The sequence below is a fragment of the Ictidomys tridecemlineatus genome, chromosome X, assembly GCF_052094955.1.
Source record: "Ictidomys tridecemlineatus isolate mIctTri1 chromosome X, mIctTri1.hap1, whole genome shotgun sequence".
NCBI classification, from domain to species: domain Eukaryota; kingdom Metazoa; phylum Chordata; class Mammalia; order Rodentia; family Sciuridae; genus Ictidomys; species Ictidomys tridecemlineatus.
In genome coordinates this window covers 103551194-103576295 of record NC_135493.1, presented here as the reverse complement: position 1 = coordinate 103576295, position 25102 = coordinate 103551194, and the positions used below count along the sequence as shown (strand labels likewise).

General features: G+C 32.9%; 1 protein-coding gene across 1 annotated transcript in view; it reads left to right on the top strand.

Moving 5' to 3' along the window:
- The window catches only part of Il1rapl1 (interleukin 1 receptor accessory protein like 1), a 1228987-nt gene that overhangs the window by 949581 nt on the left and 254304 nt on the right, over positions 1-25102 (top strand). The window lies entirely within an intron of this gene.

Below are 25102 nucleotides of genomic sequence, written 5' to 3'. Positions count from 1 at the left end.
CAGGGGCTGGAATTGTGGCTCAGCAATAGAGCGTTTGCCTAGGACAAGCGGGACCCGGGTTTGATTCTCAGCACCACATAAAAAATAAAGGCATTGTGTTGTGTCCATCTAAAAAAAAAAAGTTCATTCTCTCTCTCTCTCTCTCTCTCTCTCTCTCTCTCTCTTTAAAAAAATCTAATGCAACATAATAGACATTGCGGTAATTGTTTTAGATAATATATTACTTAAATTTGATCAAGTGGCATTTGGTTAAGGAACTAGGGGATTTGGACATAAGGCCATGGACAAAATACTCTGTGATAAAAAAATATTCAGTTATACATGAATTAGAATTCTAAAACACTTATCTTAGACAAAAGTATAGGATTTTTTAGTTACTTAGCTATATTCAGTTATACCAAATTGTGGAAAATTTTCTTTCTTAATTATAAATATCCATTATATTCTCTTAGTTTTTATTTTAATTTGATATGTGGTATGTGTGTGTATACACACACACACACACACACACACACACACACACACACACATATATATATATATATATATTCTCCACAAATATCTATAGAAATTTTTCTATATTAATCTTTCAAAAATGAAAGTGTATTCAATATAGCCCATCCCTTAAATTAAAATGTTATTATTGTTCATGGGGTGAGAAGTTGATGACAATTATAAATGTTTTCTGAATGAAGATTACAAAGTACAGATGTGATAATGTTTAGTAAAAACATATCTAAGTTATATTGCACAAAGATGTGATGATGGTTTTAGAACTTGTAAGCCTATATTAATGTATTCAATTGGTCTCCAATGCTGGAAATATCTATGTTTGCTAATTTTGAGGGATGATCATATGCAGGATTTATATAGACTGAGTATTAATATTCTTGTTTTTTAATATTTATTTTTTATTTGTACACAATACATTTATTTTGTTTATTTACTTCTATGTGGTGCTGAGGATCGAACCCAGGGCCTTGCACATGATAGATGAGCACTCTACCACTAAGCTACAACCCCAGCCCCTTAATATACTTCTTTTATAGCAAATTCAAGCCTTTTGAATTAATATCATAAATATGCAAGTAGTAGTATTCTTGATATTTTTAGATGGAAGAGTATAGGTAGCATTAAAGCAATGCCATATAGAAAATAAACATATTAAAATTGTATCTTACACTTTACTCACACTGTGATATTGCTGTTTTATTTAAAAAATGAAATATAAATTCTCAAGAGTGGCCATGCTTATATAGCAATTTCAACAACTCTTTGGAAGATATATTTCTAAGAAGCTATGTAAAACTTTAAACATCTTGGGCAAAGAAGAGGGAAAGTTATGGTGGTAGTAGTTATCTGTAATGGACATAATAAAAATGAAATTTTTATGTTTTTAATTGTATGTCTTTATTTGACAACATAATTAAAAAATTTTATGGTTGATGGTTGCCCATTGGATTTTTTTTATTGTCCCTGAATTTTGAATAAATCAAATTACTCTTTACCTTCTACTATAGTGCTTTGTAAAATACAATTGTAAAGCTATTTTTAAAATAGTACCTTTTCTTAAACAAAATCATAAAGACTACCCACATTATATTGAAAATTTCTTATGCAAATTGAATGATTTGACTATGTATTCATTTGAAGATGTATGGGCCTATCTATGAACAAAATGGTCAAGAAATATTCTAACTCCTTTATTGTCATTGAACAAAGGAATGTGGTTGTCTTTAATGACAACTAAAGTCATCAACCTGGCATCTTGATTGTTTTTTATTTTTTTATTTTTATTTTTGCAGGGGACAGGGTTTGTGGATTGAACCCAGCGGGTATTTACCACTAAGTCACATCCCCAGCTTTTTTTTTTTTTTCAATTTTGAGACAAGGTCTTGCTAATTTGCTTAGGACTTCCCTAAATTGCTGAGGCTGGTCTTGAATATATAATCCTCCTGTCTCAGCTTCCTAAGCTGCTGGAATTACAGATATGCACTACAACACTTGGCACATCTTGATTCTTTTAAACAATTTTCGTTTTGTTTCATTTTTTGATTCCAGTTCATAGTGCATCACCAGATAAATGACTTGCTAGTTAGAGAGATTTAACCATTATTTATCCTTGGATTTTTGAGTGACAGTTCATTTGAAATAATAGCCATGCTATTGTTGCTAGTAGATGAATTAACAACAACAACAAAAAATATAAGTCAAGGAAAGAGCATTAACCACAAAAAGATTTGAGGTACCTAAAATATACTTGTTTTCTCCAATATACACCTTGACTTTAACTTCTTTGAGGATGAAATTTTGCTCTTTCCAGATGTGAAAAAGCTATCATTCTGACAGGTTCTGAAGGATATGGAATATAGGTCCCAGGACATTTCCCCTATTTGTAGTAGTTCCCCCACCTGCCTTGTCTAGGGTAAAATTGAAGTTTTTGTCAATTAAAAGCAGAGGCAGCAGCCAGAGATAAGGAACACGACTGGCACGTGACCCTCCACCCTAATGTGTCAGCTGTCTCCAATATAATAAGCCCCAGGAAATTCCCTATCCGCACTCCTGTCCCACCTTAATAGATCAGCTGACTCCAATACAGTGAACTCCAGGAACTACCATCCTGTCCAACCCTGAATGAAGCCTATAAAACTCAGACCTTTACTTAAGCCCATTGCCATTTTCTGCCCCCCAAATGAGCCCCATCAGATGTTTGATGGATTAACTCTGCCTCTGAATAAAAAAGAGCTTGCTGATACAAGGTCTGCCTCCTGCCTCCTGCCTCCATCATCTTGTGCTTACAGGTGCAATATGTAATATCAAATCCTAAGAAAGAGGGACTGATGCATAGTCATGGAGTGGCAGTAGGAGGATTGTATGTCTCAGAGACATGGACCTGTAAGTGGTGTCTCCCCTTATGAGTAGGTGAAAATCTCCAAGAGAATTTCAGTGGATAAGAAATCATGGATCTGTCTCAACCTGTTCCTAAATCTAAAGTTAACCTCAGAATATAATGAAACACCTGTATGAGTTACAACTTTAAAAATCCAGAAATATACAAAGCTGAGACGGTACATGTCTGTTGATCTACCTTCTATATCCTTGCTAAATTACACATACATCCAAAAATCCCTAGTAAATTTAAGTCCATCAGTTATCTGATTTCATCTCAAATGTATATAATTCATTATATAAACTTCAATAAAATCACAGAGTTCCTGGAATTACCCTTAATTTCCACATTCACATTTTTTTTCAGTACTACAAATTGAGCTCACTCACCCTCTTTTTATTTATTTATTTATTTATTTATTTATTTATTTATTTAGATAGTGTCTTGTTAAGTTGCTCAGGCTGGTCTGGATCTTGTGATCTCCCTGCCTCAGCCTCCCAAACAGCTGAGATTGCAGGTGTGCTCCAACTAAGCCAGGTCCACATTCACTTTGTACTGCTGGCCATGCCTGCCTTTGCTTTGCTTTTAAGTATCACTTGTATTTTACTGTTCTAATTCCTTCATCTTCTCAAACTGGAATAGTCTGGTAGTATCATTTAAACTATTTCATTGTAGAAAGCAAATGGCACTAAAAGGCCAAGTACTTAGGAAACAATGTAATGGGTAACTATATTTATATAAAATATGTAAAATTGGCAGGTTTGACATTTCCACTTTAAGTGGCATCTGTGTGTTATTTCTAAATGTGAAAAAAAGAACTTTGTTCTTTTTAAATAACTTTCAGGAATCAGCAAATATATGGGCAGCACTTTCTTGGGCAAAAGGCCCAGAAATCACATTACAGAATTCTGAAGGTCAATCCAAGAGGTAAATCTGACAATATTTTTCAGGCTGCTGTATTCAAGAGAGTCAAAAGACAAACACAATTGACTTGCTGAGTGTGAGCCCTGTAGATGTCATTCAGAGATCTGGTCTGAATGTTATGTCCAGGAGCCCATTTTCAGAAGCTTCCAGATCAGAGAATGGCATATTCCATTGCTACCAGTTTTTGAAAGTGTAGAAATCCACCTTAGCTTTGACCTAAAGAGACTAATTATAGTTTACAACTCAGAATTTACTGAGAATTATAAGTAGATGTCAAACTTTACTTAATTTTTGTATTTTTCTCTAAAAAATTATTATGCAGGTTAATGGTAGAAATGTGGGTGAAATATCAAAAAGGATCTTGTTTCTTAAACTCTAAATTGTATGTACATTTGGCTGCTTTTAAATATTCTCAGAAAACATCCTTTTAATGGCTACATAACATCCAGATGAAGTCATATAATTTCATATGTATTTTTGGACATTTGTATTTTTTAATTCTCATTATCACAAAAAATGATGTGATGATCTTTACTTATGTATTATCCTTTTCACCTTATTCAACAGAACATATTTCTAAAGAAAAAAAGATTCTGGATAAAAGGAATAATTTTGTTAAAGGCTCTTACTACATAATTTTATAATTCTTGTCAGAGAAGATTTTACACTCTTACCAAATATATATAATGAATATAGTAACATTTTAATATTTAATTAAAAACCTTTATAGCACAGAGTTCTTTTTTCTTTGAAATCAAGATTGCTGTTCCCCTTTTTTTCTGTCTTTACTGTATATAAGTAGACTCACTGGTTTTGAGTTTCTCCATATTTGGAGGGTTTCAAATAAACCTAATTTATTTATGAAAATGTCTATGGTTGATGAATTATACAAACTTAATTGCAGATCTACATTTCCTATCCATTTTCTTCTGATCATCTTAATGTTCAACTGGGAACTTCCTCTAGATTTTGTGTTTCTTAATTAAGTACCTAGCAATTTTGCAAAGCACTCTGGGCACATGGAATGTCAATAAACACTAATTCATAATAAGGTGTACAAAAGGCACATCTCCAAATTTTCTTCAAGATAATGTAATTAGGAGACTAGACTGAAGAAGATGTCCAGCAGCACTCTTATTTTCCTTTACTAATTTATTTTCATTTGTTAAATCCAATAACAAGCAAAATCTTGGAGTATCTGAGTTGGTAACAAGTATTCACCAGACATTAACATTTAGAGGAGAATAGCTGACAACACAATTTAACCTACAAAAAAATATTCTTTACATAGATCTTGGACATATATGTACACCTTTACCCAATTTAACTGTAGTCTAATTTTTAAAATTCCACACTGGAAATTAACTGACACTCTGTCTTGTTTCACCATACTGTAATTGAAAAATTTTTAAATTTAATTACATTGAGGGGAAATGTCCATACTTTATATAATAGATCCTGATAGATATTATTACAAGAAACTTGTAAAAATCATATGCTAGTTAACTATGTTGCTAAAATAATAATTCTATTTCTATGTCATATGTGTTCTGTAAATATGAATGTGAATATATTGCCTATGGAATCTATTACAAGCATGCTAGGTATTAATCCAATGAAGTCCTATAGGAAATTATTTTATGGAAAGAAAATAGCTCTGTAACATATGCTCTCTAGTTTTATATTTTCATAGCTGCTATGAAACAAAGCACACCTTTTTATTAGTTATTACTCTGTCTTAATAAACTTAGGAAGATGTTTTCATTTTCTTTTCTAGGGTAGGTAAATACTTCATGTCAATTTACTAGAAATATAATTATTCAGGTGATGAATTTGGTACCCAGTTCTGAAAGTGGCAGGTAATACTGTTGATTCTAAAAAAAATACTATGTTGCTGAGTTGTGCAAGTGATGCAAATAAGATCTTTCTTCCCACAAATAGGAAAAGTATTGACAGTTTGAGTTTTTCCATCTCCAATTATTCTACCACTTGTCATAAGCAAATGTAATGCTGTTGACTTGATTTTAATATTCCATGAAGAATGCACAAGACATATTTTCACTGACAAAGCAAGTAAAAAATCATAAAATGTTCCTTTTTACTAATGAAAAATAATATTCAAAGTCTAAACTTTTTAAAATATTTTTTTCTAGCTGTAGATGGATATAATACCTTTATTTAATTTATCTTTATGTGGTGCCGAGGATTGAACCCAGGTGCTTACACATGCTAAGAAAGCACTATACCATTGAGCTACAACCCAGCCTCAAAGTCTAAACGTTTTATGAAAAGTGATTGCTTGTTGCACATTAAGAAAGACATGCAGATCAGCATAGTTCTACTTCACAACATAAACCTCGTCATATATAAATTAGAGCTTCTGGACAAATAGATATCATAATTAAAACATTGAAGCCAAATACAGACTGGTATTATAATTGTTTAAACTGATAGCATTCAGTTCTACTTAGTCCAAATGTATTGTGTCATGATAAATGACACTTAACATCTGTTTTAGTCTGATATACTACTTTCAAAACCAAAAAGGACCTTGATTATTGTGATTCAGATCAGAAAGGTAATCTTTGTCATACTGGCTTTTAGGTTAATATTTCATATATTTAAGTTATAATCAATAAATTAAAGGCAGTATTCTTCAGTTGTTATATGACCTACTTTTTATGATTCTCACAGAATCTCAAATTCAAAGTTCTTCTTTGGTGATAGGAGGAATAGTTTGGAGGAAAAACAGATGCAGTTTTTCATGTGTACTTTAAAACCTGCTATTGAAGCAGAAGTCTAACTTCCTTTTTAAGTGCTAAGTGCTCACAGCCCAGTGCTAAGACAAGTTTGAAACCCCAAAAAGGTGGACATGGAGGTTACAACAGTTTCTATAAGCCATTGATATCTAAGAATTTGGAAGCCACTTAAAGCATTTGTTAAAAGACTTTAAAAACAGATGCAGAGAAAATGTAAATGAGCCTACATGTTCTCTTACTTTGAAAAGGGGTCAAAAGGAGAGAAGTGAGAAGAAAGAAAAGGTGCAAGAAAGTGTGCTGTCACAAAAGCAATGTAGAATCCATTGAAATTCCCAAGTCCCAGTCTAGTTCCTGGCACATATTATACATACTACTCTTTTATTGTAGCACCAAAAGTACTATTTTATTTATCACTGGCCAGTTAAGTAACTATATAGGTATAACTTGTCACAGTTCCAGATTAGGAATTTTAGGGGGTGAAGGGAGCTTAGAAGTTATCAAGTACTTTTAATTTTACTGATAAGAAAACAGGGACCAAATGACTATACATTTTTACATGAAAATTTTACAAAAACTCATTGTTACTATTTTCATCATCATCATCATGTCATTATTATTTTTGTTATATTCTTACTAGAATATCTTATTGTGGCAGGAGATATGGACTTCATTGGAGTATGTATAACATTTTAGAAAATTAATTTCCATCTCCCCTCTAAGGACCCAATTGTGCATACTGAGGTTTTGTTCTTAAATATTACTTTATCTTATAGAAATCATTGATTTTTAGATTGCTTAATTCATAACAAATTTATCTAAGAGCATATATTATATACATAGATAAAAGAATGAAATTATCCCTATCTCATTTTTGAATTCATTTTTGATGGACTTTATTTAATTTTGTGTTGTGCTGAGAATCGAACCCAGTGCCTTGCACATGCTATACAAGTGCTCCACCACTAAGCCATAACTCTGGCCCTAATTCATATTTTTACAAATACAATTTAATGTATACTGCAGCTTATAAATGACAAGATGAAATTAAAAGTGAAAAATTCTTTTTCTAAACTAAGGGAATTCAGGCATAATATTTCTTAAGACAAGAAACATTGAGAATAATTTTACAAAACAAAGCATCAAACCATTATGCCTGTCAAGTTCCTCATGAAGGCTTTGGTGATAGTCATATTCATTTTATAGAAAACACTGTTTTTCCCATGACAAGCACTGTTATCACAAAGCTTTCTAAGTCATTCTTAATGATTGAAGCTTACTAGCACAGAAAAATGCAGTGAGTATCCTATATTAACAAGAACTGCAAAGTAAATGCCAATTTATCAAAAATGAACCTATCAAAGGATCTTATGCTGTAGAATATTGAAAGAGGTTTCCAAATAACAGTATGCACCACATGACTGATGTCCATTAAAATAGAAGCTATAAAAAGACTCAAATCACTTCAAATTTGAATATAAAGATAGATGTTCATTCATATATTTCCTCTTTGAATTTTGGCTAAATAACTAAGTACTCCTAAATTACATGCAGACTTTTCATGAAAAAAAGTTTTGCTAGAATATGATTATGAAAATAGGATACCAGCATTCCAGTCAAACTTTATGAACTTAGTATGTTCATCTGGATTTGTGGTTAAATTCATAATTTCAGAAACGTGTTCCCTTCATTTGTGATTGATCGTTAATTAGCAGTGGCTTAACATGTCAGCTTTAAGAGGCTCTGTCCCCCAGACTCTTTTAAGAAGCTAATGATCAATGAAAGTTTTATATGCACAAGGGAAATAAGCTATTTAAAGAAACTCATTTGTGAATAATTGTATATAAGAACCCTTTTGTAATTGAATAATCACCTCCATAACTTTTCTCAATGGTAATGCAGATTTTTACATTTTCATAAGATGAGGTTCATCAATATGAAATTCCAAGTGACATTTCTAACTAACCCAGACAAAAAAATCATCCACCCATCACCTTATATGACTTCCCCTTGTCTATCAGTAGAAAGGAATGTTCCCATTGTGACTTTATGACTCCTCATAGGAAATAGTAAGTTTTATTCATCAACTTCAGAACCAACAGTATTTCATTTTAATCTAATCTTTTGAAAATTTATATGGAAGGGTAGACTATTTAAGTAAACAGAATATCTCATATTCAAATATGACAAACTGTTTTCTATTCATAAAGGATACAACTTTTCAGGATATCTTGCTATGTTACCTGGCTTGGTTTTGTTGAAATGTATACCAATAGAATGACTGCCCATGATTTTTCCAAGTTTAAAATGTGCATTTTGTATTTTGATTCTTCTGGAATTCATATGTCCCTTTCTGTGACATCATTCTTCCAATAATTTCTTTTTAACTTAATATATTTGCACATATTTAATAATGCATTTCTTTGTAGTATAAAAGCCATACAATGAATTTTAACTTATAGCTGTATGAATAAAATTATTGACAAATTTACCTAAACATATAATCAAAAATATGCCAGATGCTTACATGAAGCCAATGCATACAGCATCCATACATTTTAAAACATAAACCCCACAGCAAATTCTTGTGAAAGGGCCCCTTTCCAATTCACTACATGAAATCCCAGTTATACTTTCTCAGAAACACTAAAGATCTCTTTTAAAATTTTATAATTAAAATTTATAATAATTCATTTATAACTTATAGTAACCAATTAAATAATAAAGAAAAGAAAAAGAAAGGCCTGATAAAGATTTGGCGTCAAAAATTCATCTGTCTTAAGGTAAATTTTGGATCAGCAGTCTTGTCAGAAGATACCTCCCACTGCCACATCTGGTCCACAAGAAGCATCAGAGAAAGCCTTGAAGTTGTGCAAGACTCTGAGAAAATCAATAATTCCCTTTCCCTCCCACTTCTCCCCAGTGACCTTCTTCTCAAACTTACAGGCAAGCTACAGGCATTCTCACTCTATGAATGATTTTGTTTCTAGTTTAATAAAAGCAAGGCACCTACTTCTGACTTTCCTGTGAAGAACTGTGTTTACAGAATGTTGGCAGTTCTTTGAGTAGGAAGAGAGTAAAAGAAAGTGTATTACTTTTCTGGAAAAGTGAAATTGAGTGCATCCTGTCACATCAAGCCATCAGTAGAAATAGGATACTTACAATATAACAAATCACAGGAAATTTAAGATTATTACCACAGGTATTCAGTAAAAAGCTATTGTGTGAAATAGCTTAGAGAAAGTTTAGTAAAATATGTTTTTGTTTTCTTCAAAGAAAAAGTTTAAGTGTTTCTGATGAACATGTTTTCCTGAGATGATAATATAATTATCTTCTCATCTTTAAGACTTTTTAATTAATCAAAAATTTTAGTGTTCTGAAAATGGATTATTTTGACTAAAATTAATGTGGGTACAATGCAATTATTCTTATGTAATTATGTGTAGCCTGCTTATAAGTAATATAAAAATATATTTACAAATTACATATCACATATTTATTTTTGGTTTATAGAAAGATATTCTTCTTAGGCAAAAATGTTATTCGTAATGATTTTAGAATTTCCATGAATAATATGTTTACAAAGGTGTTTATTAGGTTTTGCCATTAATTAGAGAGTGAGAGTAATATTTATATATATTGGGAAATAAATAAAATGGTGAAACTTACATTAAATTGATAAATGAGATTTTTAGCTTCAGGTGAAATTAAGTGTCACAGAGAATATCAGTGACTATATATGAAAAAAATATTCAATCAATAGAGGATCCTAGGGGTCAGGGTTGTGGCTCAATGGTAGAGTGCTCGCCTAGCATGTGCGAGGCCCTGGGTTCAATCCTCAGCACCACATAAAAATAAATAAATAAAATAAAGGTATTGTGTCCAATTATAAATAAAAAAATATTTTTTTAATAAAAGGGGGATCCTACTGTTATAGATTCCAGGATAGACAGGACAGGATTTTATTTTCTTTTAGTTACTTTTTAAGTGCACAAAATAAAAATGGAGAAGTGAGGCAATTCATGAATTATTTAGGAATCAAATAATCCAAAATGTTTATTTTTATCCCAAATATGTAGCTATTTCAAGCAAAAGTTAATTTGGAATTTTTATTTTTTAAATGGTTGACTTCCTAGGCCTAGACAATATTTTCTTCTTTTTTTCTTTCTTCCTTTCTTTCATTCATTCGTTTTTTCCAATGAATTTTAGTATATCTGGCCTGGTACCAGACTTTAAGTCTAAGGCCTGGCCTAAATTTTCTCTTGCTCCCTCAAGTGGAAGACCTCTGTCTCTATACTGGCTGCTTGAAGTCAGGAAAGGGTGATATGGGCAACTCTTTCTTTTCTTCCTTCTTTGATGGGTCTTTTTGTTTTATTATATTAAAAGCAGGCAATATGGCCTCTCATTTGCTTACCTCTTGTGAAGGCAGTTTGACGTGTGAATAGCTGTTCAGCTTGTTCTGTGTCTGGGGAGAGATCTCTGGAGGATTTTACTTAGCTCCTATCTTATTCTGCTTCCCCTGCATAAGACAATTAAAACTTCAAAAATTACAGATTCTGATATTTTACAGTCAGGACCCAATTCAGAAGTGACAAATCACTTAAAAGATATGAGGTGTATCAGCCTCAAGAAAGACTGAAATAATGCTAGATCTTTCTTTATTTCTTCTCACCTTTCTGTATGTCATCATTTTTATAGGCGGCGTGAAGAGTGTTGGTATGTCAGGGGAGAAATGTATACTATGTGATAATATTGGTTTGTTCATTGTTATAACTCTAGACCTGCGTTCTTCTCTTTGCAGTATCTAACCTGTGCAGTATGTTATCTCTTAACCTTGAATTTAATGTGAATTTTAAAACTAAATGTTAGATTCTCAGCTGCTGAAGACATTTTCAGGAAAATAAATGTTTTCTGAAAGATGAAAATTTTAGAGTATGCATCATAAACTCAAGTTCATCTAATCTAAATGAGTAAAGTAAAGCCAGATGTAATGCAACAATGAGTAATGGAGACCATTGGTGATGGGGAAAAAACGTGTTATGTAAAGGAATTCAATTTTTTATTTTTTTTATTTATTTTTGGGGGCTACCAGAGATTGAGCTCAGGGGCACTCGACCACTGAGCCACATCCCCAACTCTATTTTGTATTTTATTTTTAAAAAATATTTATTTTTTTTTAGTTTTAGGTGGAAACAATATCTTTATTTTATTTTTATGTGGTGCTGAGGATCAAACCCAGTGCCCAATTATTTATTTTATAAAGAGATAGGGTCTCACTGAGTTGCTTAGTGCCTTACTGTTGCTGAGGCTGGCTTTGAATTCGAAATCCTCCTGCCTCATCCTCTTGAGATGCTGAGGTTACAGGCATGTGCCACAGAGCTTGGCTTCAAGTTCCCTTTTAATACCATATCAGAAAAATAAAGCAAGTCCAGAAAATAATTTAAGTTCAGTGACCTCAGTGTTTGATTCCTCAATTGGTGGCAAATCCTATGTTCATTCCACCAAATACAGTTACACTATGGAGCCATCTTTAAAATGATGAAAGTTTATAGTAGGATTCAGAATGGCTATCATGGATTGAAACATGGTATAAATTGATATAAATTGATCTTTAATGTGTTTAGAACAACTAATGTAGTAATATGTATCATCCCATAATGAGAGTTTAGAAAAACTTAGTGAATTATGAAAGGAAAATTGCCCCCCATCACATCATGCAAGAATCATGGAGGGTAGAATCAAGTGAGAAAATTCTCTAGAAATCTGACTTCACAAAGAAGTAGATATGTCTATTCTGTTTTTGCAGATTTATTATCAAAAATAGAAACACCTGTTAAGTATTCCAGCAAACATTTGTACTTACTTTTCTCTACAAATTTTTCCATGGATTTATTTTTGCTCCTAATACCCCTTACTTGAAATTTGGTATTAAGTAATTTACTTGTGAGGATGTGACAAATCAGGATAAGTGAATATCCTTGCCTTATTAGTTAAAGCCTACATGTGGTGGCTTTTATGAATTTAATGTAATCATCATTCCTGTGTATGATCATAGAGTTAGGACAACAAAAAATAAATTCATATAATAAGCATTCGGATTTTTAGTTCACACTAGCAAAACTTGAATGAATAGTTTATCAGACTCTTTGATTTTGTAAGAAAGTCCTGTTTGTAAATTAAAGTAATACCAGAGTCCCTGCTTTAAAATATAATGTCTTTGCCTGTTATCTAGAAGATAAAGGCCATCCCCTTCACAATCAGACAGCATTTTTCCTTCTTAGTTTCATTCTCCCTGCTATTAAGCCTGTACCACTGTCCAAGCACTCCTGACTTTATTATTGACCTGCACAATATATCTTTCATCCTTCATCTGGAATTCCCTTGCATACCTCTATCCTTGTGCCTCCATATTCAAATTTTAACATCTACTTCATTGTCACCCCTGTGAATCTTTCCTAGGCTTTACTCTCATTAGGTAGAATTAAATATTCTGTGTGTGTGTGTGTGTGTGTGTGTGTGTGTGTGTGTTTCCTCATTTCAGAGCATTTCTCTCATCATTTTTTGGACACTTGTTTCTCTAATTGCACTTGGAATATAATCTTTTCCTCCATAATATTTAGTGCAGTACCGAATGAACAGAAATATATTAATAAACAATTCATGTAGCATTCACTTACTTCTAATACTCAAATAAAGAGCACATTTATAACTTACCCACTTCAATAGCTGTGTACTACAGAATGGTGGAGTAACCACCCTAAAATATTTGTTTTGATTTGATTGCCTGATATGATTGACGATTCTCTTTCATGGATGAGAGAGACACTTAGAGAAAGACTCAGGAGTATGGCTAGGGAAGCCCAAGCAATAAATCAAATCCAGATAAGACAGAGGAGGAGAGATCAGCTGGATATTGAAGGTCACAACAGAGCAGTAGGTTGACTTTGGAGAAATAAATAGGGGTTAAAGGAACAGTTATATTTCACAGTTCAGCTAGAAAACTGGTCAAGGGTAAAAAGTTAACTAGCACCTTGAGTTTGGGGCAGAACTCTAAAGTTTGGTCAAATGGATTCTACAATCTTAGGGCCTTGACCAAGAAATAGGTTCACTAGTCCCATTTCCTGCTTCATTATTAAGTGGGCACAAAGTCTGGTTAAAGCTACTAGATACATAGGTAGAAAGGTAGGTATATAAATAGAGAGAGAGAGAGAGATGCCCTTCCATAAGGACTATATATTATAATCTCAGTTAACCTCAGTGTCATCTTTTGTTGCTCCAGAAGAAGCCATAAGTTTGTGTCCTCTTATAGTTTCAGCCATGATTGTCTACTTTCATTCAATTGAGATTTTTGTTTAACAAGTTCAGGCTCTGTAAATGTAGCTTTGCTTGATTGATGATCATAATTTCTCTTTGATTCTGGAGAATTTTATACTTGCATGGAATTATGACACATTGGTTCATTTTTTCTTTTCAACAGCTATGATGCCTACTATGCCTCTATTTTATAGACTGTAAGCAAAACTTATGTGCTGCAATAGTTGGGACATTTCTATATATTTCTATATATGAATGGTAGTTTTCTTCTACATTGATTTGTTGAGTCCTAATTGTGAGCTCTACTCTCTTTAATGGATGATTTTCTTGTAATATTTTAATTGGTTTTTATTCTTATACACTACTTGACTTCTTGATTTCTCTTTTATTCCACCATTAAAAAATTCTCTGTCACATCAAATAAAACATTGAGTAGTAAGTAATTTGAATTTTAACTTGACTTTCAAATATTTCTGTCTTAGCCAGTTTGGGCTACTAAAACAAGTGTCATATACTGGATAATTTGTAAGCAACAGAAATTCACGGATCCACTAGGTGGAAATCCCAAAAGCAAAGTGTCAGTAGATTCGGTGTCTTGTAAGGAAATTCTGCTTCATAGACGGTGCCCTCTAGTGGTATCCTCATATGGCAGAAGAGTTGGTACAACTCTTTGAGTCCCACTTACAAAGCTCTCTGAGTCCTTGTAACCTAATTACCTCCCAATGGCTCACCTTCTAATACAAGCACATTGGTGATTAAAGCTCAACATGGGTGGGCTGTAGCTGTGGCTCAATGGTAGAGTGCCTACCTAGCATGCGTGAGGCACTGGGTTCAATCCCTAGCACCACATAAAAGTAAGTAAATAAATAAATAAATAAAGGTATTTTAAAAATGACACCATGTTAAAAAAAAATTCAACATGTAGCTGAGCATGGTGGCACATGTCTGTAATCCCAGAGGCTATGGAGGCGCAGGCAGGAGGATCATGAGTTCAAAGCTATCTCATCAGCTTAGTAAGGCCCTAAGCAAATCAGTAAGACCCTGTCTCAAAATATAAAAAAGGATTGGGGATGTGCCTCAGTGGTAAAGTGCCCCTGGATTCAATCCCAGGTACCAAACAAAACAAAACAAAAATCCAGCACATGAATATGTGAATTTTGGGGGGACACATTTAGATCATACCATTTAAATCATGGCAGTTCCTCAAGTTTTGGTGAGACTGGGTTTTTTTCCCCCTTTTCAGTTGCTTGTCTCTTGGATCTACTTCTGTTAATCTTTGCCTCCAATTTTCTCTTTCCAATTTTTTTGTACTTCTGTTTTCTCAAGTACATTTTAACACACACTTTCTTCCACTGATCTTCAAGCATGAAATTTCTTTTCAAGGTACTTAGGAAAATGGAAGTACTTAGAATGTTCATGAACAAAATGTCTTGTGAGCTGCAAAAGTTAATGTGAGAAAAGCTGATAGAAGAGGGGCTAGTTCATCAGAGTTTTTACTCTTTAGAAAGCAGCAAGTTATAATCCCTTCTTAAATAGCAAGCAAAAAGCAAGTGGTCTCATTTCACTTCTTAAAATAGGCAAAGTGAAACTAATAATTGACTTGTCAATTTACTGTGACTATTAATTCCCTGCACACAAAGTTGAGCTTTGTTAATTTAGGATTCACATTTTCTTTCCGAATATAATTATCTAACTATATATAGATAAGTAATTTAAAGTCAGCTAATAATTATTTGAGCATTTAAAGTTAAAAACTGTGTAGACATTAGTAAATTATCCATTTAGAAAACCTGAAACAATTGGATCAAAATTAATGTTAACTGAGAATTTAAATAGGGCTTATAGCATTTTTATGACATTTATAGCACATTTTTCCCATAGCTTATAAATATGTTATTGTTAACTTGATAAGGTTTATGAAGAACTATAAGTGCTCTTATTATGTAAATGTATGCTGCATTAACCTAAGAAAGTTATTTGCAAGTCTTTCTATGTGGTGACATTTATTGGGTGGAAAGCTCCATAAACACTAGTATCAGAAAACATCTACCAATTGTGAAAATTATTATAAGAAAGGAACTATCAGTTGGGGATGTAGTTCACTGGTAGAGTGCTTGCCAGCCTGTATGTTTAAGCCTTGAGTTTAATCCCCAGTACCACAAAAGATCTAGAATAGAGGATGCAAATCACTCTTTTCTGTTGTGTTGGGGATTTTTAATGTCTGCATTAATTAATGAATTTCATATATATATATACATATATATGTTGTATATATAAATATACATGAATATATATGATTCTCATGGTGGGTCTGATGTTTTCTTAGTATCATTATCTGTACTTTTCTGAAACCTGAGTTATCTTATCAATAAGGCTATTACTATCAAGAAAGGAAGACTCTAGGGTGGGGCTAGGGCTTAGTGGTAGAGCGCTTGCCTAGCACAGGTGAGGCACTAGGTTCAATTCTCAGTACCACATAAAAAATAACAAAATAAACTAAAACTAAAAAGGAAGACTCTATAACCTAGGCATAAAGTGTCTAAGAGAGAATCTAAAGAACTTTCCAAGTGGAAACTAATATGACATTATACTGGGGAATGAGATTGGAGAGGAAGTGAAAGAAGAAGTGACATCTTAAATTATAGTAGAAATTTAGCAACAATCTGAGCACTTTGCCTTACGGAAAAATTATATTCTGTTTATATTGGTTTCCTATGCCTACTATATAGAAAATTGCCACAAATATGGGGCCTTCAGATTATATTTATTCTCCCATAGTTTTGAGGCTAGAAGTCTAAAATCAATGACTATATTACCTTTGAAGACCCTAGTGGAGAATCTTTGCCTCTTCCAGCATCTGGTGGTTATAGTTTTCCTTGGCAAGATTCTAATCTCAGCCTCTGTAGGTAACATTGCATCCTTATCTTCACTGCTTTTTCCTCTTCTGTTGTCTCAAATTTCCCTCTGCCATTCTTATAAAGTCACATGCCATTGGATTTAGGCCCACTTGACTATTGAGAATTATATTCTCATCTCAAGATGCTTAACTTTCATTATATCATCTACCAAGACTCCTTTTCCAAATAAGTTAACATTTATAGACCCAGGAGATTAGAATGGGGACATACCTTTTTTGGGAGATGGAGTACCATTTATTCCACTATAATATCTGTCACACCTTCTTCTTACATTCACAAAAACTGATACTGATACAGAGTAAAAATTCACAAGAAGAGCAAATAGTGAAGTGTCAATAAGAGCCCTCGTTCAATAATTATCAGAAACCGTTCCTCAGTGTGTATGTTTCTTTGTGTGTATGTGTATTGTGTTTTCTGGTCCTATGGTACTATTGTGTTTTCTGGTCCTTTTTTTTTTTTTTTTTTTTTTTTTTTTTTTTACTTGAAAGGTACTTTTTACAGTTATTCCTTGAGGTTACCAAATGGAAAAGACATTATCAGAAGTTATCCATAGCACCAGAATTTGTTTGTTTGTTTTGGTACTGGGGTATTTTACTACTGAGCCAGCCCCTTTTATTTTTATTATTATTATTTTTTTAAATTTTGAGACAGGTTCTCGCAAAATTGTTAAGAGCCTCACTAAATTATGAGGCTAACCTTGAACTTGTGATCCTCCTGCTTCAGCCTTCTGAGCTACTGGAATTATGGGCATGTTCCACTATGTCCAGCTATATCAGTTTTTAAAAGCCTTCCTCTGAAGCAAAAGGAAACATCTCTCTAAATCTTTTTCAAAGAGGAAAAACAAGATAAACCTGATGGATGTTAGAGAACAAATAAAGTTAAGATTGTAATTCTTTATAGGCAAATTTAGAAATATTCAGTTGTTCTATTAAGATTTGGCAAGAGTTTATTCACTTTGTAATAGAAAAGGTCTTGTGTTAATAGGTGAAGCTGTGATAATACCTACTAATGAAAAATGTTGTATTGTTCCCAAAGTTTTCAAAAATAAAATGCTGGGAATGATATATCTTTCTATATTGGTAGACATGTCCTAGCATTTAACCATTAAAATTAGAGAAGTAACATTTTTAAACTATGGGGATAGTTACTTTTATTGTTTAGCATTGTATAGGTTATGATTAATAAGAAGTTATGATAGTAAAAGTTTTCAAGAGGATATAGTTCAGTAGTATGCACAAGGCCCTGGGTTTGATTCCTAGCATTGCAAAAAAAATGTTTCTTCAAAGCTCTAATAGGGAATTATTCATTATTCATTTTATAAAGTTTATGTTGAATTTTACTATTTGCCCAACATTATGTTAGGAAAGTGGTAAGAAAATACCAAAATACATTCATTTTAGCAGTTTAGGGAGGATGAACTTATTTCAAAGGCAAAATCAAGCAAAGTCTCATGGTAAAAGTGCTGTGTGTGCTATGCCTTAATTAAGGATTAGGATTTAGTCAAACAAACATGAAATAGAAAGGTAATTCTGAATCATCAGCATTAGGAGAGGCACAGAGAAGAGAAAACCTGTTAGCTTTGGGAGCTGGACAATATTAAAACCAACTGAAGCAGAAGTTTAGCCAAATAAACTGATGAGAAAAGAGCAATGTCAGAAAAAATAGTTAAACCAGATTATTCATTTATATACATTTTCATACATATGAAGATTTAATTTAAAAAGGTGAAAGGAAGAAAGTCCAATTAGCAAGGTAGTCTTATAGTAGAATGAATTAAAGAAAGTAAAGGCATCAGAAGTCAGAAAACCCATTGGAAAGGTAATTTTCTAGGTGAGAAGTAATAGATTATAATTTGAAAATGGTCAGATTTTAGGGTGATCAGACATCAGGGATAATCAGAAGCATGAATATTTTAAATGTATATACTAATAGGAAATTTGGCAAACAAGAATCAAAAGAAAGTGGGTATGGGTGAATGGGTGGAAGGTAATGCCAATAATAAAAAAATTAAAAAGAAGAAATATTTGATGGAAATATTGTAAGTCAAATTGTGATTATAGATTTCTGTTAGATTTCTGTATAGGGTCTCTCACAATTAGAAATATGTGTATAGGTTGGGCGAGGTGTTTGGGCAGGATGTGTTTGAGAGATCTTTTGAGAGACATAGTATAGGAGGTCAGATACTTATGGATGTGAGGGATAACTTATTTTTCTTATTCTGTCTCAAATTATTATCAAAATAATTTGGTATGCTAATTTCTGAATGTTTTATTTTTTCTCTTAGCTACAGATGATGCGGATGTGCTTTATTTACCTGTAAAGGAACCAACTGATGATATATTGCCTCAAATAAGTTCTTGTTCAGTGACTAAGATTTGGGTTGCAGTGTTTTATCTTGGGTATCCAGGTTTAATGGATTTTTTAAAAATATACTTTCTATTGTGTCCTGAAAACAAAACATTTTAAGAGTTTTAATTGAATCATATTATTATATAATTATCAACTCTTTTGAGTTTCCAAATATGTTATAATTTACTTTATTTAAAACATAAGTATGATATGTGACTAAAACACTGCTGATTACAGTAACAAAAAAGTTATGTAACTTCACTCACTCATTGACAAATATATCTTATCAGATTATGCAGTAGTAGAGACATCATGAATTATGTTTCTATTTTTCTGCTATGCTTTCATTTTCTTTTCATTCTGTCCCACAAAAGGAGGTACTATGTATACATGTCATTAAAATACTTTGGGACTTCAAATAATACAGAAAAAAAATTAAAAACAGAGACCATGGCAGAAAATAGAAAATTAATTGATTCAATCATTTTTCAACAATTTCTTTAAAATATACAGACACATATTTGATTCATATTTATTATTAAGTGCATGTCTATTTGCATTTAAATATATGTGACCTCCTTACCAATTTGGGGTTTTGTATTGTTTTCTTTGTGTGTCTTTCCATGCCATATTGATTCCTGAGTGTTTGAAAGACTTCTATTTTCCAGCTCATTTAAGTGCATTTCATCCTGCTGTGTTGGTCATCAGCTAGTCACAAAAATGGTACTCAAATGGCCACATAATGCAATATGATTTGAAACAAACAGGGATTGCACTTGTCTGTGGACATGGGGTTTTTATTTTGGATTGCTCAATGTATTTTGAAAGTAAAGAGTTATGTGTGGGTTTTCCATGAAAGTAAAGGGAATGTTGGATGTCAGTAGTTCCAGCACACTTGGATTTTAGAAACCACATGAATTATTTAAATAAACAAAGAAACAAATGAACAAGTGAATTATCATAAAGTTGCCAATGTATTCAGTTTGCCAAATGATATTATTTTCAAAATAAAGAAACTAGCATCTGCTATAAATGTAATATGTAATTGTTTAAAGGGATAGTGTAGATCCAAAACATGAAAGTTTTCTCAGAGGAAATGCCAGCCATATAAATAGAACATACTCAATTTTATATTTGTTTTAAAACCTTACTATAATTTCTCCCTCAAACTTCTCCCATCAAATGTTATATCTAAGAGCATCTGAGACCTAGCACAGCTATTACGGATCACGTCCTGCCTCTAGGGGAAAAGAAAACTATAATACTTTTTGTTTTATCCACACTAAAATAAAATAATTGAGAATGAAAACTAATTCAAATATGCAATTGTATTTTCCCTTTATTTGGGAGTAGAATGTCCTCATTAATATGTGTTTTATGTTTCATTTAATGAAGCAAGTGACACAAATGATTATTGTCATCACACTTGCATATACCTGTACTTTGGAGAAATATTGTGAAAGCTGTCTTACATAAAATGAAAGCTTCCCCTTTTAACCCTACCCACAGCATTACATATTTCTCAGAGGTAACCACAAACAAATTTTATAGCTGGCATTCATTATTTAATTCCATGCCTCTAAATATCATGAACATACTATGAATTCATTTTCTATTATTTATTGAAATTGAACTATTAATACCATATTTTAATTTCTAATTATTGAAGATGAATATATAGTTCTCTTCCCAATTCTCACCCCTAGTACACAGTCTGGCAAACTGTGTATCTCCTATATTCTCATTCCTCTACATAGTAATTTTTGCTCCATTGCTATCTATTAGTTGCTTGTGACTACAGAAACACTAGTAAAAACTGAGGCATGTGATATAGAAATATTCTGTTTCTTTCTCTATTTGCTCTACTTTTGAGGATATTTTCCAAACTTTATCTTCCAATCCTTGTATCAATTATTTTCTTTTTTGATATATATATTTTTCATTATTAAAGGTTTTCATTCTCCTGCATATCTCTTTTTCTACAGCATTCTGTTCTTGTCACAGGGCACTAATAATATTTTTTTCTTTCTGGGTGGACATTTTCCTAAGTTTCTATTGTCTCCTCAGTTGCAGGATTAATTGTCACTCATGCTCAAGATGCTCCTCAATTTTTTGGTGGTCTTTGATTCTCTGCTCATCACTAAGTGTAGAGCAGTTAAAAGATGTCTGGCAGATCTTCACAGTCTACTGAGCACATGCTTCATGGTTTGCATTTCTGGCTAGTTGGGAAGTCCTTGCTATCTGTATTTTTGAGGTCTTTTGTCTTTCCTCATCAGATTCACAGAAAAGAGTCCTCTATTATTCTCCACGACTGCATCTCAGAGATGCATGGGATGCATGTGCAGCATAAAAGTGTGGTTTCAGCTTTGTCTGGTGTCCTACTGTAAAAGGACTCTCATTCAACCTCTCCCAATAACAAATGTATAGTCCCTGCCATGGCAGAGGAGGGAATCAATGTCGAACCGATTCTTAAACAGACCTTTGATTGCTCCTGTTTACACTCTACTTTCATTCATCCTTCCATAGATACCCGCTGTCATAAATTCCACTGCCTTTGAGGAGTTCCACATTTATCAAGTTGTTTGCTTGCTTCACACTTTGTTGGATTGGGGTTCAGTTTTTCAGGTCTTTTAAGTGAATTAGTACAGGTTTATTAATTTTCCAGCTTCCACATTTATGTTGCTATGATTTCCTTATCTTTTTTCTTTGTCATTAATGGATTTATGCCCAAATAAACATTGCTTCATTTATATGTCCATGTGTTTTCAGGAGGAAAAAAATCCCCTATATTTCTGTGTTAAATTCACCATCATTATATGATAGTCTGCATTTGACATTAGGAAATTGGTTCCTGACGTTTTATAAAATGATGGCATAAAAGTAAACTGTCAACAAGTCTTCATAGAGGATGGATGAGCTTAAGCAATAATTGTAATACTCGATTAGCTAATCTGACACAACTCTGAATTAAAGTGAACTCTGTTGTGTTTGCTACTGTTGATATGCTATGGACAATGTAACTGACAGTCTTTTTAAATTAGTCTATGGATAATTGCAGTCATGTACCTAAATCCTGTTAATTGGTCATGTTTTAATACCCATAGCAGAAATGACTCATTCCCCCCCCCCTTTTTTTTTACTATAGTGGAGAAAGTCAACCATGGTTTTACATAGAAATTTTTGATAGAATACTTTTATTTGGCTTATCATTTTCATATCTTTTTAGCTCAACTTTCCAATGTGTGACTAAGCTTATTACTGTCATGTAAGGTTTGGTAAGGAGCACTATTCATATCTAAAATCCACCATGTAGAGTGATTTATCCTTGTTTCGGAAAACCCATACATCAGATATAACAAGCAACTATTATTCCTGTTTAACCTTTTTACCCATTTATGGACAGCAGAATCAAAACTTAATCTATTCTGTCATTTCTTTGGAACCCAGACATTTTCTGTACACTTGGAACAAGAATAACCTGGAACTAGCTATATATGGATCTTGCTGAGATCTGCTTTTTCTCACTCATCTTATTCCTGTCAAACAAGGGACTTTTCTCCTTTTCAAGTTTTCATCCATTTATAAAGATTTAATTTGATCTTACGAATTCAATTTTATCCTTTACTGCTGGAGCAAGAGATTTCCTCATTTTGGTCCAGTTTTCATATGTATAGAGGGCCCAATTTGAAGGTGGCATAGATTCAGATATCAATCACAGAATCCTGTCATTTAAGCCAGCAAGGCTGATGTGTGTGTGTGTGTGTGTGTGTGTGTGTGTGTGTGTGTCTGTATATGTATGTATGAATGAATGATAACATCATGTGATGATGCCTCAGTCCAATCATTAGGATGCTGTAGTAAAATATCATAAGCTGGTGGTTTGTAAATTTGTTTCTCACAGTTCTGGTGTCTGATTCCTAGATCAAGGGTCTGGCCTATTTGGTGTCTGGTGAGAGCCTACTTTTTGGCCCATAAAGAGCACATTCTTTCTATGTCTTCACTTGGTAGAAGAAGCAAGAGTTTCCTCTTAGACCACTTTTATAAAGGGCACTAAACCCATTCATGAGGTCTCTGCCCCAAGGACCTAATCACCTCTCTAAAACCGCATCTCTAAATAATATAACCATTGGATTTAGGATTTAACCATGTGAATTATGAAGTACAAACTCTCAAGCGATAGGAAACTGATGTGGTCGTAACTTTAAAGTATGATATGGATAGATATCTTTAGGGACACCATAGATGGTATTACTTAGAGGGCCTGGATAAGGAGGGCCAGTTAATTGAGTGTTAACTTTGCAACTCAAAGAGTGAATATTTGGAGAATTGCATATTAGACCAAAAAATTCTATCATCAAAAACTTATGAGAACCAATAAGTCTGAGTAGCTCTGATAATAAAAGTTCTAGAATAAAATTAATGAAAATTCACTGTCAGGTCTAACTATAGCAATAACTAGCATTGACTGAGTACTACTTATGTGCCAAATACCATACTAATAGCTTGTCTTATGAGATCTCATTTAAAACACAGACTAGATTATCAATCAAATTTTTTAGATAAATAACTTGAGGAATACAGAGGTTTCTAAGTTTGCACTGTTATTAGTAATAATAAGACAAACCCAAGAAGTCTGATACCCAAACTCATAATATTCATTTACATGCTAACATCTGATACAAATACTACTATGTATCAACTATAATTGTTTGTTGGTTTCCAATTACATAGTTGGAGGATTCTTAGAGTCTAGTTCAGGCTGCCATAACAAATTACCATAGATAAGGTGGCTTAAACAGTAAATATTTATTTCTAATGGCGCTGGAGACTGAAAGTCTGAGATCACAGTGTCAGCATGATTTAGTTCTTGGTGAGTGCCTTTTTCCTAGTTTGATCTTCATATGGTCCTTCCTTAAATGGTTACAGAAAAAGAAAGAGAAGATTATTTGTCTCTTGTTCTTTTTTTTTTTTAAAGGGGACTAATTCTATCACTAGGTCTATAGTCTCATGTCCTAAACACTGGAGATTAGAGTTTCTAAATTAAAATTCTGTAGGGAATTGAAGTATTGTATGAAGGTCATACAACTGTTAAATAATAGTAGAATTTTAATTAGCATTCGGGTTTCCTGATCACAAATCTATATTTCACATACAACAAATTGCCTAAGACAGTGTCCTCCATCTAAATCAATACTTCACACCATATGGTTTAAAAAATGCTCAGAATGATATGGCATACAGGTAGTATAAAACCAATTTTATCAGTGCAAATGCATAATGAGAAGGTTATGATTTGTTCAAGGTGGCCTACCTAGGAAATAAGACAGCCTGAACACAAAAATTCTGATGACACTTCTGTGTGCTCTTTACAAAACTGGTGCTTACCTCAGAGAGTTGTCATGGGTTTCTTTGAAGAAGAATCAATGGAAAAAGTCTCAGGGAATATTTCTACATCATGGCTTTTACTTTCAGTACTCTAATCCCATACTTTTTGGAAGTAGAACAATACCAGTAGCCTTTTAAAATTGATGGGAGTTGAGTGCAGCAGCTCATGTCTATAATCTCAGTGGTTTAGGAAGCTGAGACAGGAGGATTACAAGTTCAAGGCCAGCCTCAGCAACTTAGGGAGACTCTCAGCAACTTAGTGAGGCCCTAGGCAACTTAGTAAGACCCTGTATCAAAAGAGTACTGGAGATGTAGATTGCCCTTGGGTTAAATCTCCAGAATCCCCCAAAAGGTAAATAAAAATTAATGGGAAAAAGGGAGCCATAATATCTTCATGGATTCTTGCTGTTTTCTAACTTGTACCTAACTGTAATGGATGATTAGAGAATCTCAAAAGGTACAATGGAGACTGAATTATTTTATATTTGTAGATGCCTCAACTATTAGATACCTGACTACTGTTAATTTCTAAAGACTTAAAGAGAGGTATGAATGAAGTCAAATTC